The sequence below is a fragment of the Melanerpes formicivorus genome, unplaced genomic scaffold (genome assembly GCF_026170545.1).
Source record: "Melanerpes formicivorus ecotype bairdi unplaced genomic scaffold, bMelFor1.0.p_v2 SCAF_721, whole genome shotgun sequence".
Classification (NCBI taxonomy): Eukaryota; Metazoa; Chordata; class Aves; order Piciformes; family Picidae; genus Melanerpes; species Melanerpes formicivorus.
Window position 1 is genome coordinate 15001 of NW_027143073.1, and position 7500 is coordinate 22500.

Sequence of the window (7500 nt, forward strand, 5' to 3'; positions counted from 1 at the left end):
GCTGCCGCGACCCATCTCCCCCCGCCCCGCCGCCGCTAACTGCCCCCCGAAGCCGCTAGCAGCTGGGCACCCCCCCGCCAAAGCCGCCGCGGCTTCCCCTTCCCACATTGTCCCCTGGAGGGGGGATCGCGACGCGGGCTGCCGCTTCCCTCCCGGGCTGCCCGGCTGCTCTCTAACCCCTGCGACCGAGGCGGCGCTGTTAGGGCGGCCGTGCCGGTGCCCCTTGCCGCAGCTAGCCTCTCGCCGCTGCCCCTCCCGTCCGTCGTCCCCCGTCCCCAAAAACTTGCTGCTCTCCACGCTGGAGCCTGCACGGGGGAGGTTGCGCTCCGCTCCTCCGGCCCTAAAGCCGCCCTCGCCCGCCCCCCGGCTTGCCGCTTGGCTCGGCTGCCCGCCCGCCCGCTAATCCCCCCAACGCCCCCACCCCAAAAACCCCCCAGCCCTACCGCATGCCGCTCCCCCTCTCTCCCTAGCCTGCCCCCCCCGCCGTCGCTTGCTGCCGCCGCCGCCGCCGCCGCCGCCGCCGCCGGGACCCGCCTCGGTCTGGTGGCGCGCGCTCGGAGATCCCCGGCTACCCGTCCGTCCGTCCCTCCCTCCCTCCCGCCCCGCCCCGGGGGAGGGCCCGGGGCAGCGCGGGCAGGCGGGGAGCAAAAAAAGGCGCGGGCGCCAAAAAACGTCGGGGTCCCGGGGTGGCGGAGGGGGGCGGCGGCGGGGGGCGGCGGCGGGTACACGGCGCCGGGTCCAGGGCGCCGGGTCCAGCCCGTCCCGGGGCGGGGACAGGTGGTGTCGTCCGTCCCCGCCCCCGTAACCTGCTCTGAAGCATCCGCTTCCCGCCGCGGTTCGCCCTCCACCCCCCCGCCGCACACGCAGCTGCCGCTTCCCGCCGCCTCTGCCCCCCGCCCCGGGATCAACCACCCGCCGGGTCCAGCCGGTCCCGGTCCCGGGAACCTGCTCCCGGGGCCAGCCGGAGCCACGCCCCCCTCCTCTGACGCTTCCAGCTGCCGCCTCCCCTCCCACCCCCCAAACTCACACTGGCCCTCGCCGGCCCGCCCACCCGCCTACCTGCTTGCCCGCCGAGGCTGGGTGGCGTGCCGGACACTCGCACACAGGTACACAGACAGGGACACAGGGACACAGGCACTCAGGCACACAGGGACACAGGGACACAAGGACACAGGGACACAGGCACTCAGGCACTCAGGCACTCAGGGACACAGGGACACAGGGACACAGGCACTCAGGCACTCAGGGACACAGGGACACAGGGACACAGGGACACAGGCACTCAGGCACACAGGGACACAGGTGGCGGGCCGGAGGCCTCTCTCCACTGTGTGGCAGGGGTCCAAGAGCCACCCCAGCCCAACCCAGAGGGTCTTTTGCACCTCTCTAGAGGCCACCCAGAGACCCCAGGCCGCAGCAGAAGCCTCCCCCGCATGCTCTGCAGGCTTCCGACCCACCCCAGGCCGCACCAGAAGCCTCCCCCGCAAGCTCTGCAGGCTTCCGACCCACCCCTGGCCGCAGCAGAAGCCTCTCCCGCACGCTCTGCAGGCTTCCGACCCACCCCAGGCCGCAGCAGAAGCCTCTCCCGCACGCTCTGCAGGCTTCTCAGCCACCCCAGGCCGCAGCAGAAGCCTCTCCCGCACGCTCTGCAGGCTTCTCAGCCACCCCAGGCCGCACCAGAAGCCTCTCCCGCACGCTCTGCAGGCTTCTCAGCCACCCCAGGCCGCACCAGAAGCCTCCCCCGCACGCTCTGCAGGCTTCTCAGCCACCCCAGGCCGCAGCAGAAGCCTCCCCCGCATGCTCTGCAGGCTTCCGACCCACCCCAGGCCGCACCAGAAGCCTCCCCCGCACGCTCTGCAGGCTTCCGACCCACCCCAGGCCGCAGCAGAAGCCTCTCCCGCACGCTCTGCAGGCTTCCGACCCACCCCAGGCCGCAGCAGAAGCCACTCCCGCACGCTCTGCAGGCTTCTCAGCCACCCCAGGCCGCAGCAGAAGCCTCTCCCGCACGCTCTGCAGGCTTCTCAGCCACCCCAGGCCGCACCAGAAGCCTCTCCCGCACGCTCTGCAGGCTTCTCAGCCACCCCAGGCCGCACCAGAAGCCTCCCCCGCACGCTCTGCAGGCTTCTCAGCCACCCCAGGCCGCAGCAGAAGCCTCCCCCGCATGCTCTGCAGGCTTCCGACCCACCCCAGGCCGCACCAGAAGCCTCCCCCGCAAGCTCTGCAGGCTTCCGACCCACCCCAGGCCGCAGCAGAAGCCTCTCCCGCACGCTCTGCAGGCTTCCGACCCACCCCAGGCCGCAGCAGAAGCCTCTCCCGCACGCTCTTCAGGCTTCTCAGCCACCCCAGGCCGCAGCAGAAGCCTCCCCCGCACGCTCTGCAGGCTTCTCAGCCACCCCAGGCCGCACCAGAAGCCTCTCCCGCACGCTCTGCAGGCTTCTCAGCCACCCCAGGCCGCACCAGAAGCCTCCCCCGCACGCTCTGCAGGCTTCTCAGCCACCCCAGGCCGCACCAGAAGCCTCCCCCGCACGCTCTGCAGGCTTCCCACCCACCCCAGGCCCCAACAGAAGCCTCTCCCGCACGCTCTGCAGGCTTCCCACCCACCCCAGGCCGCACCAGAAGCCTCCCCCGCACGCTCTGTAGGCTTCTGACCCACCCCAGGCCCCAACAGAAGCCTCCCCCGCACGCTCTGCAGGCTTCTCAGCCACCCCAGGCCGCAGCAGAAGCCTCTCCCGCACGCTCTGCAGGCTTCTCAGCCACCCCAGGCCGCAGCAGAAGCCTCTCCCGCACGCTCTGCAGGCTTCTCAGCCACCCCAGGCCGCACCAGAAGCCTCTCCCGCACGCTCTGCAGGCTTCCGACCCACCCCAGGCCGCAGCAGAAGCCTCCCCCGCACGCTCTGCAGGCTTCTCCGCCACCACAGGCCGCACCAGAGGATCTTTTGCACCTCTCTGGACGCCACCCAGAGACTCCAGGCCGCACCAGAGGCCCCCCCCCCCAACCATTTACAGGCTGCAGTGCCAGCCTAGGCCCCGCTGGCAGCCTCCCTTGTCTGCTTTGGAAGGCCTCCCATCCACTCCAGACCTGCCTGGAGGCCTCCCTCGACTGCTCCCGGGGCCCTCGAAGCCACCCTAGGCCTTTCTGGAGGACCTGCTCGACCGCTCGGGCGGCTTCTGACGCACCCTCGGCCATCCGGCGCCCAGCAGCTCCCAGGGCCAGGCACCGGCCTCCCCCTCCGGCCGCCCCTGGGGCCGGGGGTGGCTCGGACTCGGCGCCCCCAACGTGTCGTCCCGTCCCCCCCCCGCCCCGCACCGCCGAACATTCGCTGCAGCCGAGGGCTTGCCGCTCGACGCCTACCCCACCCGCCCAGCCCCCCGCTGCGGCCCGGCGCTGCCCCCGGCCGCTGCGCCCCGCCTCTCATCGCTCCCCCCACCCGGCAACCGGCCGCCGGGCACGGCAAGTCCCAGGGCAGGGAACAGGTGCTGCCGGGACCCCGTGCTGGCTGCCGGCTTCCCGGGGCTGCCCCGGGCACGGACAGGTCGCCCCCCCCGCCCCGGCGAATGTTCACCGAACCGGCTGCCGGCTGCCTTCGAGCACCCCCCCGCCCCCCGCCACTATCGTCCCCCCCCGCCCCCCCTCCGCCTCCGCTGCCGCTTCTGCCCGCACCCCCTCCACTGCCTCCCCCCGCCGCCCGCGAACGAGTCGCCGGATCCGTAGGGTGCCGGGAGCCCGAACGGCGAGCGGCTCCGGCTGCTGCCGGGACCGCGGGGATTCGAGCCGGTCCGGCCGCGGCAGGGACCCCGTGCCGGAAGCCGGCATCCCGGGACGGCCCCGGGACGGCCCCGGTCGCCGGCCGGGTGACGTTCAGCGAAGCGGCTGCCGCCAGTCTTTGGGCCTCCCCCGTGCCGGGGCCGCGGGGATTCGAGCCGGTCCGGCCGCGGCCGGGATCCCGGGCCGGACGATGGCTTCCCGGGCCGGTCCCGGTCGCCTCCCGGGTGACGTTCACCGAAGCGGCTGCCGGCTGTCTTCGAGCCCCCCCCCCCCTCCGCCTCCGCTGCCGCTTCTCCCCGCACCCCCTCCACTGCCTCCCCCCGCCGCCGGCGAACGAGTCGCCGGATCTGTAGGGTGCCGGGAGCCCGAACGGCGAGCGGCTCCGGCTGCTGCCGGGACCGCGGGGATTCGAGCCGCTCCGGCCGCGGCCGGGACCCCGTGCCGGAAGCCGGCATCCCCGGACAGCCCCGGGACGGCCCCGGTCGCCGGCCGGGTGACGTTCACCGAAGCGGCTGCCGGCTGTCTTCGAGCCCCCCCCCCTCCGCCTCCGCTGCCGCTTCTGCCCGCACCCCCTCCACTGCCTCCCCCCGCCGCCGGCGAACGAGTCGGCGGATCCGTAGGGTGCCGGGAGCCCGAACGGCGAGCGGCTCCGGCTGCTGCCGGGACCGCGGGGATTCGAGCCGGTCCGGCCGCGGCCGGGACCCCGTGCCGGAAGCCGGCATCCCGGGACGGCCCCGGGACGGCCCCGGTCGCCGGCCGGGTGACGTTCAGCGAAGCGGCTGCCGCCAGTCTTTGGGCCTCCCCCGTGCCGGGGCCGCGGGGCTTCGAGCCGGTCCGGCCGCGGCCGGGATCCGGGGCCGGACGATGGCTTCCCGGGCCGGTCCCGGTCGCCTCCCGGGCGACGTTCACCGAAGCGGCTGACGGCTGTCTTCGAGCCCCCCCCCCCCCTCCGCCTCCGCGGCCGCTTCTGCCCGCACCCCCTCCACTGCCTCCCCCCGCCGCCCGCGAACGAGTCGCCGGATCTGTAGGGTGCCGGGAGCCCGAACGGCGAGCGGCTCCGGCTGCTGCCGGGACCGCGGGGATTCGAGCCGGTCCGGCCGCGGCCGGGACCCCGTGCCGGAAGCCGGCATCCCCGGACAGCCCCGGGACGGCCCCGGTCGCCGGCCGGGTGACGTTCAGCGAAGCGGCTGCCGCCAGTCTTTGGGCCTCCCCCGTGCCGGGGCCGCGGGGCTTCGAGTCGGTCCGGCCGCGGCTGGGACCCCGTGCCTGTCGCAGGCTTCCCGGGACGGCCCCGGAACGGCCGCGGTCGCCGGCCGGGTGACGTTCACCGAGGCGACTGCCGGCTGTCTTCGAGCCCCCCCCCCCCCCGCCGGAGCCGCGGGGATACGAGCCGGTCCGGCCGCGGCCGGGACCCCGTGCCGGAAGCCGGCATCCCGGGACGGCCCCGGGACGGCCCCGATCGCCTCCTGGGTGACGTTCACCGAAGCGGCTGCCGGCTGTCTTCGAGCCCCCCCCCCTCCGCCTCCGCTGCCGCTTCTCCCCGCACCCCCTCCACTGCCTCCCCCCGCCGCCCGCGAACGAGTCGCCGGATCTGTAGGGGGCCGGGAGCCCGAGGCGGCGAGCGGCGCCGGCTGCTGCCGGGACCGCGAGGCTTCGAGCCGGTCCGGCCGCGGCCGGGATCTCGTGCCGAACGTCGTCTTCCCGGGCCGGTCCCGGGAGGGCCCCAGTCTCCTCCCGGGTGACGTTCACCGAAGCGGCTGCCGGCTGTCTTCGAGCCCCCACCCCTGCCGTGGCCGCGGGGATTCGCCCCGGTCCGGCAGCTGACGGTTCCCTGTGTCGGACGCCGGCTTCCCGGGACTGCCCCGGGACAGCCCCGGTCGCCTCCCGGGTGACGTTCACCGAAGCTGCTGCCGCCTGTCTTTGTCCCCCCCCCCCGTGCTCTCCCTCGGCGAGTAGACGTGCTCTCCCTCGGCGAGTAGACGTGCTCTCCCTCGGCGAGTAGACGTGCTCTCCCTCGGCGAGTAGACGTGCTCTCCCTCGGCGAGTAGACGTGCTCTCCCTGGGCGAGTAGACGTGCTCTCCCTGGGCGAGTAGACGTGCTCTCCCTGGGCGAGTAGACGTGCTCTCCCTCGGCGAGTAGACGTGCTCTCCCTGGGCGAGTAGACGTGCTCTCCCTCGGCGAGTAGACGTGCTCTCCCTGGGCGAGTAGACGTGCTCTCCCTCGGCGAGTAGACGTGCTCTCCCTGGGCGAGTAGACGTGCTCTCCCTGGGCGAGTAGACGTGCTCTCCCTGGGCGAGTAGACGTGCTCTCCCTGGGCGAGTAGACGTGCTCTCCCTCGGCGAGTAGACGTGCTCTCCCTGGGCGAGTAGACGTGCTCTCCCTGGGCGAGTAGACGTGCTCTCCCTCGGCGAGTAGACGTGCTCTCCCTCGGCGAGTAGACGTGCTCTCCGCGGAGATCGCGCTTGTCGCCAAGGGGTCGCTGTTGCGCTCTGCCTCCGCCTACGTCATCGTACAAGCCGGCGTGATTTCTGCGACCTGCCGCTGGGCGGAGGTCGGCTGGTTGTGCGCTCGCGGAGCTGACGGCCCTCCAGTTCCGTATATGAGGGAACAAGCGACGCCGAGCACTCCCAGGGCAGCGCTGCCGAGCGGCTGCTCCAAGCCACCCGCCAGGCGGCTGGGCAGGGGTCCGTCTGGCTTCTCGGTGGCTTTCGCCCGGGTCAGAGAGGGGACCCGCGGGGCCGAACAAAGGCGCGGCGGTTTGGAGCGGCCGCTGGCGCACCCTCAGCGGTGTTGGATGGGTTTCGCTCGTCCGTGAGCCGGAGCCCAGCCCGGGCTCGGCAACGAAAGCGGGGAAAAGAAAAAAAGTTGACGAGTGGCTGGCGCCGGCCACTGCCGAAGTGTGGAACCCCCGAAGCGAAGTTTGCCCGGTGGGGCACGGGGGCAGAGAAAGCCGGGGAGACGTGGTGCCGGCGTCGGTCCCACCAAGAATGGAAAGCAAGCCCGTCCAGGCACGGCGAGAGAGAGCCCGGTAAGGGGCAGAGAGAGTTCCCAGCACTGGACCCTCTTCACGGGGGTTCCCCCCCATGGCCAAAGCCGCAGCCCGCGGGGGCACGGCATCTAAGGGAAAAGCCAGCGGCGGTGACTGGCCACTCATATGCTATGGAGCCCGGCATGGGGGGAGGAGGGCAAGCCGGTGCCCCAGCACGGCTTCCTCCTGGCTCCAGAGGGGCGCCCCGTGATGGAGATGTAACTCGGTGCAGCTTGAGGGAAAATGCAAGCCCACATTTCGGGGAGGCAGAGGTGCCCTGTGAGCCGGTGCGGCCCGGTGCAGCTTGCCCCCCCCCCCATCTCTGGAGGGCGCCCCGTTTGCTCCTCCGGCGTGTTGCCCGCACGCCGAGCCCCGTGCCTGCTGGCTGCTCCCGAGGGCGGTGGCGGGTGCGCGTGGCTGTGTCTGTCCCAGGAGAGCGAGGCCGTGGGGCCTCCGCTGGCTTCCTTTCCTTCTGTCCTTGTTGATCGATGAGGCCTTTCGGGTCGCGTCGGAAAGGGCCCCCGGCCGGCAGGGCAAGGGCGGTCTTCCTTTCCACTTCGCTTCCCGTCGCGTGTGAGGTGTCGTCCTCGTTCCCCCAGCCCCGAGCGGCTCGAGCGGGGGGGAGCCGTGGCGTTAGCGGCCCGGCGCGTGCCTTGCCGCATCCTCCCCTTTCCACCTCCCCCCCGGCGCTGGGGCAGGGTTCGG